The 10,671-nt window shown below is 29.8% G+C and overlaps 1 long non-coding RNA gene across 1 annotated transcript in view; it reads right to left on the bottom strand.

Moving 5' to 3' along the window:
* The window catches only part of LOC117182037, a 28,213-nt gene extending 17,891 nt beyond the window's left edge, over positions 1 to 10,322 (bottom strand). The window contains exon 1 of the long non-coding RNA XR_004468251.1: positions 10,180 to 10,322. This is a non-coding gene — a long non-coding RNA (uncharacterized LOC117182037). The remainder of the gene's footprint in view (positions 1 to 10,179) is intronic.
* Positions 10,323 to 10,671: the final 349 nt, after the last annotated feature.

Below are 10,671 nucleotides of genomic sequence, written 5' to 3'. Positions count from 1 at the left end.
ATTAAATTTTTTAAGTGAATTTCTTAATCTTTCTGATAGGCCCTGAATGTAAGGCAAAGTAACATTTAAATTAAATCTATTGTAAGTATCACTCCAATTTCTCTTCATGTTAGTCTTATTACTGTTATTGTAAATCTCATGAATGCGTTCTTTAATGATGCCATTTACAAACTCAAGAGGATAGTTATTCTGTACTAAAGTTGTTTTTAATAGATTTAAATTTTCTTTTCTAAATTGAATGTCAGATAATTTTACACATCTATCTACTAAACCCTTAATTAAACCAATTTTATGCCCAAATAAATTATGTGAATTATAGTTTAAGTATCTACCAGACCAAGAACATAATTTAAGTAAATATAATGTAACTAATTTAAATTATAATTTAATCTCAAAATTTCAAAAAACTAAATTCAATTTCCACACAAAATGTCTGCGTTTAGAAATTGAAAACATTGTGAAAAATATTCAAAAATTAGGTCAGTTTTCAAATGACTTACAATATCGTTTCTCAAGAGTCATATCTGATGGCTCTTTAAACAAGTTTTTTGATTCACAAGATTTAAGTCTTCGTAATCTAAAATACTCAAAACGTGATGAGTGTATAAACAAATTTAACTTATTAAAAAACAGGTCTTTAGTTTATAATAGAGAGATTACTAATTTCAGATTAAACAAATGTTTTAAGAATTTATCAACAGTTGAAATCCCTGATGATGTTGCTGAAGTTTTAGCATTAGGAAACAATTTTGGAGTTGCTTTAAATGTTAATAGAATTCCTATCAATAGTTTAGTTGCTAATTTTGGAAATTCTATCAAAAATATTAAAGAAGAAGATTTAAAATTTAATATTCGAAAAACTGTTACTCAAATAGTTTCAAATCACAGTAATAATAATAAATTTAAAAATTTAGAAAAATCTGTTCAATTACTTGAAAATTTCCAAAAAAATCATAAAGATTTAATTTTTGTGAAGGCTGATAAAAGTAACTTAACGGTTGCAGCAAATAGAGACGATTATAACATTACAGTTGAAAACATCCTAAAGAATGATATTTTATACAAGAATATTAAAACTAGTATGATTCCAACTATTGAAAATAAATATAATGACATAGCTACTAGATGGGAAAATAAAAGATTAACTAACGACCAATGTGCATACCATTTAAAAACTCACAATAGTATTATAGCAAAAGCTTATGCTCTCCCTAAAGTTCACAAACCCAATTTAAGTTGGAGACTAATTGTTTTTGCTGTTGGCTCCCCATCTTATAAATTAACAAAGTATATTTCAAAGATTTTAAAACCAGTTTCTATAAACACTGATTCATTTGTAAAAAATAGTTGGGAACTTAAAGATTGTTTAAAAAATATAAATGTACCAAAAATCCTTTCGACAGTTTCTTTAGATGTTGTGTCCATGTTTGACAGCATCCTACTAGATCTCGCTTTAGATTGCATTGAAGAAAAACTTAATTTAAATCATAACTTGACAAAAATAACTAAAAATGAATTTCTAATAGCCACCAGAACAGTCTTTAATTGTACTGTTTTCTCCTTTAATAATACATTTTATAAACAAATTTCGGGATGCCTTATGGGTTCACCGTTATCTCCAGTAGTTTCTGATTTAGTTTTACAAGATGCTGAAAAAAGAGCTTTACAATTGTTATATTTCACACCCATTTTGTACAAACGATATGTCGACGACATTTTAGCCATTATTCCCACAGATAAAATTCAAGTTTTCTTAAATGCATTTAATAGTATTGAAGATTGTATAAATTTCACTCATGAATGTGAGATTAAAAATGTTATTAACTATCTTGATTTAAAAATTATAAAAACTCCAAATGGTGATTTATTAACCAATTGGTATAAAAAACCTTCTTGGTCTGGTAGATACTTAAACTATAATTCACATAATTTATTTGGGCATAAAATTGGTTTAATTAAGGGTTTAGTAGATAGATGTGTAAAGTTATCTGACATTCAATTTAGAAAAGAAAATTTAAATCTATTAAAAACAACTTTAGTACAGAATAACTATCCTAATGAGTTTGTAAATGGCATCATTAAAGAACGCATTCATGAGATTTACAATAACAGTAATGAAACTAACAAGAAAGGAAATTGGAGTGATACTTACAATAGATTTAATTTAAATGTTACTTTGCCTTAAATTCAGGGCCTATCAGAAAGATTAAGAAATTCATTTAAAAAATTTAATATCAATGTTTATTTTAAAAACACTAATACCTTAGATAATTATTTGTTAAAAAGAAAGGACGTCGATTCCATTGAAAATTTATCTGGTATTATTTATTTAATTAAATGTAAATGTTGTAATAAAGCTTATATAGGTGAGACTGGCAGAAGATTAAAAACTAGAATTGCTGAACACAAAAGAGATTGTGAAGTTGGGAATTTCAACACAGGTCTTTCGCAACATTCTTGGAATTTCAATCATTACTTTGATTTTGATTTTAAACGTATTAAAATATTAGCTACAGAAAAAATACTTATAAACGACATATTATTGAGTCTATTTATATAAACAAATATCGTAAGATTTCAGTTAATTTACAGACTGAAATTCTAAATATTAATAAAATTTATCAGAGTATTATAAAATAATTTTTTTAATATCAATCATCTCTATATTTATATATGTGCATATGTGTGTATATCTCATGTGTGTATATGTATGCATATGTATATGTGTACATATACACATTTTTTAAATTTCTTATTTCAAATTTAAACTCAATTACGCGCTTCCTCATCAGTGGTTTTCAATGAAAACTTGCCTAATATATCATCGTTCATTACGTATTCTTCATGTATTTCTGAAACTGTCAATTACTGTTCGTCCGTCCTAAGCTACGCTAATTTGTTTTCTCGTACTATATTTTTAAAAATGTAGTCTAATCGATTGAAGTCTCAGTATTTTTTAAGACATGTATCGAAACGTCAGGAAGTTTAAAAGGACTTTTTTCTGTTAAATAAATATCTGAGCTTCGAAGAACATGTTTTTTTTTACTCATATTTATTTTCGATTTACGATTAGACCGTAAGATATAAATAATTTGAAATCTACGATTTGAAATCAACAAATATCAACGGTCGAAGAAAGGATTGATTTGTTTCATCAAATCATTTTACAATATAAATATAATATCAAAAAATTATTTAAAAGTTTCGAAAATTTGCAGATGCGTTAAGACATGAGGAAGGTAAATGAGAAAGTTCCTACTTCGAGGAATGAAAGCAACTTCTTCAAATTAAGCGTTGAAAATGATCAAAATAATTTTCAGTAATAAATAAATAATATAGCTATTATACAAAATTATCGATATTGCACAGTAGTTTACCTTCAGCCAAGCTCTAAACAACAAATTGCACTTCATAGATTATAGACATTCACAATTTTTTAAATCTTTTTTATTGAATCTTTATTTGTTTCAAATACAACTGCTTGCGTCCAAATGAATGTGCTGTAGGAGGAAGCGTTTATCTTTCGTAGAGACATAAGTTTTTTGACGAAGTGAAATCCGGTGCCTCAAAGCAGTCTATTTTGCAGAATTCATTTTTTTGACCGGGACACTTACAAATCTTTAGAAGGAAAATCTGTCGAAGTTCGATTTTAACAGCTTTGAAAATAATGTGTTGAATTGTTATCTTTTTCAATTATGATCCCATTCACTTTAAACTATTATTTTTAATTTAAAGAATATCTAAATGCAGACTTGAAATCATGAACAATTAAAAATTCAATGCGTTTAAAGTGAAAAATTTTTGATAAAAAACATTGTTTTTTTTCCATTTATTACTAATTAAAATATATAGCAATTCTGAAAAAACTTCAAAAATAATTTTAAATTGGAAAAAATTAAAACTACTTCTACATTTCTCAAAATTTGGAAATAAAAATTTAGAGCTCTTCAAGGTTCATTGATTCGTTTTTAAATTTGGAGAATTGACAATGATAACGTGGATTTATATTTTTGAAATTGAATTTAAGTCTTTGAACTTTGAATTTTCTACTTGTAAATTTTTGAGCATTTGATTACAAAGTATTTTAATTAACAAGTTTTAAATTGTCAATTTAAAAACTTTAAAACTTAAGAGTTCCTATTTGAATGCGTCAATTTTCAGTTTGTTTTTTATTACTTCAAATGGAAAAATGCTTAGCCTTAGAGTTAGAATTTTCTATTTTATTGACAGTGAAAAATGTTTGCGAGCCAAGAAAGAAATTTGTAATTTAAATAGATTAATTAAATTTTAGATTCAAAAACCTTTAGACGCTTATTTTAAATCAAAAAATGAAGAAAGAAATTGGTCTCGAAAATTATTGATTCCACAAAATAAATAAGTAATTAAATGAGTGTCTGAAAATTATTAATACCACAAAACAGTTGATTTAACATCGTCGATCTGAATATAAGATCGAAAGAATAATTTTGTTTCTATGTAAATTAAAAAGCTATGAATTTATTAGCATTTTTGGAAAATAAAATCTTGAAAATTCTGAGTGGCACATTTACAATAAAATGCTGAATTTTTTAAACAAGGAAATATATTGGTATGAAAATCCAAACTCAGTTCTCATTCTTTAACACTTGTGGCCTAAAAATGTTTAAAAATTGACGATTCTACCTAAAATTACCGAAATTCCTTGTACGTTGCTTGAGTTTACTAATGAAATATCCGCAAGGGGCGTATCAGTTTCAGTTAAACATTAATTCATTTTCTTGAAAATCTATGTATTTTGTTAAAAATTCGTCTTTTTGGGTACAAAATTGAACTTCTTTGTTAAAATTCATGCATTGAGTTTAAAATTTAACTACTTTGTTACAAATTAATCTGCTCTGTTAAAAATTAAGCAACTTTACTCGTAAGTATCCCTTTCGTGTTGAAATTTGAACTTTTTCATTACAAATTCTTCTTTTAGGTAGAGAATCAGTCGTCCTTCAGAGTTTACGAAGTCAAGAGTTCAGTTTACAAAATGAATCGTTCAACCGCCTTCTGCAACAACACTTAACAATAATTCCCAACCACATTACACGTGTTAAAAAAGGCGCTGAAATGTTTCTCTTTTCTATATGAAAAAAAAATTGTCTTATGATTGCATACATGAGGTTCTCTTACATGTAGTGGTGTGATATTCGTTCATTAGGAGGACGTTGGCCTGAACAGTACATGTACATGAACGGTTAGAAGACTTCGGACATGTTTTATGTTTTCCACGGGAGAGGAAATTGTTAATTGTACATTATTTCTCGCAAATTGCTATATTCGACATGAAATCGTCCACACATTTCATTTGTTAATAAAAAATCATCGAGCAATCATTTTTCGTGTATACTAATGTTTACACTCCAATTCCAATCGCACATTCTACGCAACTGAAAGAGCATTACAGTAACTTAAAATTTGTCCTGGAAAAAATCAATTACTCAACTTATACGTGGAAAATTTGCGGGGATCTCAAAATTTTTGTAATCGTTTTAGGACAGCAATCAGGGTATACAAAAACACCTTGTTACTTGTGCATATGGAACAGTCGAGACCGCGTTCATTAGTGTAAAATAAAAAGATGGCCAAAAAGAACATCGTTTGAGCAAGGACAAAAAATATAATTGAAGATCCTCTAGTTGACCCAAAAGAAGTTTTGATTCCACCCCTTCATACAAAGCTGGGTCTTACGAAACAGCTTGTCAAAGCGCTTGACAAGGATGGCAATTGCAATGCGTATTTGGAAGATCAATTTCCACAACTTTCCGAAGAAAAATTGAAAGAGGGGATCTTTGATGGACCGCAGATAAGAAAAATGTTGCAGATCCAGAATTCATTACAAAAATGTCTGGTCCTGAAAAAGATGCCTGGCTTAGTTTAAAAAATGTTGTAATAAAACTTTTTAGGTAATAAGAAAAGTCCAGACTATCAAAATGTTGTTTCAGAAATGGTGACAAACTTTGGTAAACTAGGCTGCCTTATGAATTTAAATCTACATTTTCTTCATTCGCATATAAATAAGTTTCCAGACAACCTGGGAGACTTTAGTGAAGAGCAAGGCGAACGTTTCCACCAGGATATAAAAGAGATGGAGATGCGATATCAGGAATACGAATAAGGTATTACTTTCGACATGTCACTAGCATAAGTCTGTTTTATAGAGTCCTGAAAAAACTCCATAAGCAATGAAGTTTTTTAGATTTTTTGAATTATTACCTGACTCTAAGTACAAAGTGGACAAAAAGTTGAAAATTCAGAAAAAAACCGCAACTTTCCAGTATTATTCAAACTGAGTATCATTAGCAATGATAATAAATTATTTAAACAATTGATTTGTCAGTTTTCATTAATTATCCATTCCACTCTAATAGAAAACTTGGTTAATAATAATTAAGTATCGCCTAAATTTAATTTGAAATGGGGTAAAAAGTGGAAGACTTTAGAAAAAACCGCATTTCAAAAGATTTATAAAATTGTTGAAACAGAATCTGGAAGATGTGAAGGTAAATTTGTAAAAATTTCGACAAAAAGTCGAAGGTTTCTAATGAGTTTCAATGCTTCGAAAAGATGAAATATTATTCTTGAGATTCCTGGAAAACATTTTTATGACGTTCCATTTAAAAAAACGATTATTAACAAAAGAAATGTTTTTAATTAAAAAGAGCAGAGGGAAGTTAAACATTTCAGAAAAAACCAGTACATTTCTTCCACTTACATAAGAGGAGACAGTCATAAACAATAATAAATTAATTGAAGAACAATTTTTGTTTATTTACATTGCTAAGTACCATACTAAGTGAAAAGCAGATAAAAACTTTAAAATTTCAGAAAAAAACACTCAACATTCCAGCATTATTCAAATTAGGTATCATTAGCAATAATATTAAGTTATTTAACAAATTGATTTTTCAACATTACTTAATTATCCACCTCATTCTAATTGAAAATTGGATAAACAATTGATAATTTCAGATGAAATCGCAACTTTCTAGCATTATTGAAATTGAATATTATTAACAATAATAATAAGTTGTTTAAACAATCAATTTCATTAACACTTATTAAGTATCACTTACGTTTAATTGAAATTTGGACAATAAGTGGAAAAGTTTTGAAAAAATCGCAACTGTTTATTCTAAGAAAAAATTTCTGAAAACAATAATAAATCGCAAAACTCATTTTTTCAGTTTTGGACTTTTTTCAGGGCCCTATAAAATAGACTTATGGTGGTGACATGTTGAAAATAATGCTTTATTCGTATTCTATAACTCATTGTGGAAAGAAATGTTGTGTTTCAATACTTACAGCTGATGGTAAGTCTCTTTGTGTATTTTTCTGGAGGTACAAATTCACAACGCTGAAATGGCCAATTTTTTCACTTTATTTGCTTATCTATTGTTGCTCAGTGACAAAAAATTAAAAATTTAAACCAAAATTCTCTTACGAATTTCATGCTAAACATTTCTAAAAAATACTTTGAAATCGGCTTATTAAAACGACCTGTGGACGATAATGAACAGTTAATTTCTATAATCTAGATTCTAGACGACTGTGGTCGGTACGAGGGCTTCGGTCGCCTCGAGCCGAGTGCGCGCGCGGCAATAAAAAAACGCTTACATCTCTTGAACAAAAAAAAAATAATTTAGTTCAATTTTTTTTTAAGTTTTCCTTAAACATGAAGGAACAACTTTGCCACTGGAACTTTTCCATCCGCGAAACTTCCCTGCAAACTTTTGTCCCCACGGGGCGTTACAGGAGTGCCTTCCCGCCTCCTCCTTATTTTCACAAAAAAAATAAGACTTTTGGTGAATTTGTATTAGTAACTGAAATAAAGAAAAATATTAAATTTTTATAGTTTTATTAAGCTTCAAATGATAAAAGTAAGACCCAATCCAAGCGCGTGGAAGTCATAGGGATGTTTCGAACGAACTTAAGACTACGGTGACAGTATTCCCCTCGGGGCGTTACAGGAGTGCCTTCCCGCTTCCTCCTTATTTTCACAAAAAAATAAGACTTTTGGTAAATTTGTATTAGTAACTGAAATAAAGAAAAATATAAAATTTTTATAGTTTTATTAAGCTTCAAATGATAAAAGTAAGACCCAATCCAAGCGCGTGGAAGTCATAGGGATGTTTCGAACGAACTTAAGACTATGGTGACACAGAGCAAATATATAAATTGATTTGGATGGGTTCAAGCTTAAAGGACTACATTTTCTAAAACATAATCTAACTTTTAGTTTGATTTGTTTCTGAATTTTTTCTTGGGACAACTAGCAGTTTTTATCATCTTTGGCTAACTCAAAAGGAGTAAAATTTAAAAAATACATAATTTTCGGGACGACTAGATAAATAGTGAAAATAAGCTAGTCATCCCGAATTTCGGGACGACTACACAGAAAAATTTTTGGGCGAGCTGTTCACCCACGCGGTGGAGCTGGAACACCAAATGCGTCGCGTGCTGCTCGCCTGCAACTTGGTACATATCCTTTCTCATATTGGGAACGCTGTGTTCCCACATTTGGAAAAGCTGTAGTCCCAACAGTATTGGTACAGTAACGCTCCCTTTAGGCGGGAGCACGGAATTCTCACGCCGAGTTTCGTGCGGAGTTATACATATAGTTTATACTAGTGGGGCCATTTCATTCTCTTTTGTGGGCTGCTGCGTTCCCAACACAAGGGAAAGGATCTGCTCACACGTTTGGTACTATAGCTTACTTAAATGTGATCTGGCCACTGCACCAAGCGTCGTGGTGGCGTTGCGTTACCACTAAGAAGACAGCTGTTTGCTCAAAAAATTTTCAATGTAGCCAAATGGCGAGAACAGGCTAATCGTGCCGAATTTCGGGATGATGAGACACTTCGATAAAAAAAGGTTTAGTAGTTGGTATTTAAATTCAAAATCTCCATTATTTTAAATACCATCTACTAAATTTTTTTATTGGAATCTTTTGGTTGAAAATCGATTTTTTTTAGTTGATAATAGATCTATTTTGTTGAAAATTCATCTTTTTAGTAGAAAATTAATCTTCTCGGTTAAAAATTCAGCTTTTTGATTACAAAATTAACTATACCTGGTAGAAAGTTGAACTACTTTATTAAAAATTCATTGTTCAAGAACATTAATCATTTTAATTGAAAATTCGTGTCATATTGACCAGCGCTGGAGGTCGAAGCGCGGTCACAAAAAAAATCAATAACTTTTGAACTACTGAAAAACACAACATTTTTTCACAAACATTTTCATGACTCAATTCATTTAAAAAATAAAAGATCAAGAACTTTGATTGTGAATAACTGTAAAAAATTTTTTTTTGCGTAAACATTTAAGGGGAGTTCTTTTAATAAAAAAAACTAATCTAAAACTGTATAAATTGAATAAAAATATAAATATCGATTTAAAAATGGCACAGTCGAGATATTCTGACCCAGTAGAGACTTTTAAATTCTCATTCATAGGGAATGTGTCGAGAAGGGTCAGTAGAGTGAACACCAGCAAAACAGACAAACATGTCAATACTCAATATTGACCAATTAAAATAGTCTCCATTTGTATTTGTTTTTTATTTCTTTTTTTGTATTCATTAAATGTTTATAATAAAGTCAATGTAGTTCTCAATGATATTGGTTCATTTAATGTCTATAAAATTTCTTTGAAGAAAAAATCGTACACTTTACTAGCCGAATAGCAAATGCAGTTAATGCATGTATTTAATACATTAAATAAACATTTTAAAAGTTAAGGTTCAAATGGGAATAATATAATAATAACTATGATATTTAGTAATTTAATGTCTTCCTCTATTACCCTAATTTCTCCCTGCAAGTAGTGACTCACTTTCTGTTCATACATGAAAATCACCACTTTTGTCAAACCCTGGCTACGCCACTGCGTGACCCAAGTCATAATTATATTTTTTTACAACATATTGCATTATAATTTCAGAGTACAGTGAGAGCCTTTTTGTAAAATGTGCTCGCAGGAAGTTTCGAATCCTAACAAACTTCTTTTTGAAAACCACAAAATTCATATAGCAAATGATCCACAAGAGTTACATTTCTTTACAAAATTGTCTATTTTGCTTTAGATACATAGTACCTCCTTTTCATCAAAGTATGAAACCAGATAGAAAAAGTGAATCCTCTAAATTGTACTTACTACTTTGATGAATCTGCTTGCCCTGTTGTTGGGATTTTTCCTTCCAATACAGTGGAACGGATTAGATGAAAAAAAGTCCAAACTTTGTAGTACCGCACATAAAAATGTCAAACTTTTCAAACTGCACACTTCACTTCACAAGATTGCACTTCGAACGTTTCTGCTATGATCAAGAATCGATAGTAAAGTGACAACATTTCTTCTGTTCACGCATAAACGGCGTATCTGCCACTGGAGTAGGGGTGGGGAAATGTTTCCAACAATGAAATTGAGGGGCTCTGCCGCTCTTCAGAACTTAGACCACCACCGAGAGGCCCAGCAGAGGCCCCAGTTGAATTTTCAGTGCGGACACGCGAGTGCACAGTAGTTTTTAAGCAATAATTTTGCGGTGGACTGACTTTTTCCTATGGACGAAATCTGCATAGAATTATAATAGGAATAAGGACGAATAGGTTTTGCATAAAAAAGTAAGCAGATTTTTCAATTTACAGT

Source organism: Belonocnema kinseyi, chromosome 10 (assembly GCF_010883055.1).
Source record: "Belonocnema kinseyi isolate 2016_QV_RU_SX_M_011 chromosome 10, B_treatae_v1, whole genome shotgun sequence".
Taxonomy (NCBI): domain Eukaryota; kingdom Metazoa; phylum Arthropoda; class Insecta; order Hymenoptera; family Cynipidae; genus Belonocnema; species Belonocnema kinseyi.
This window is presented reverse-complemented; position numbering and strand designations above follow the sequence as displayed.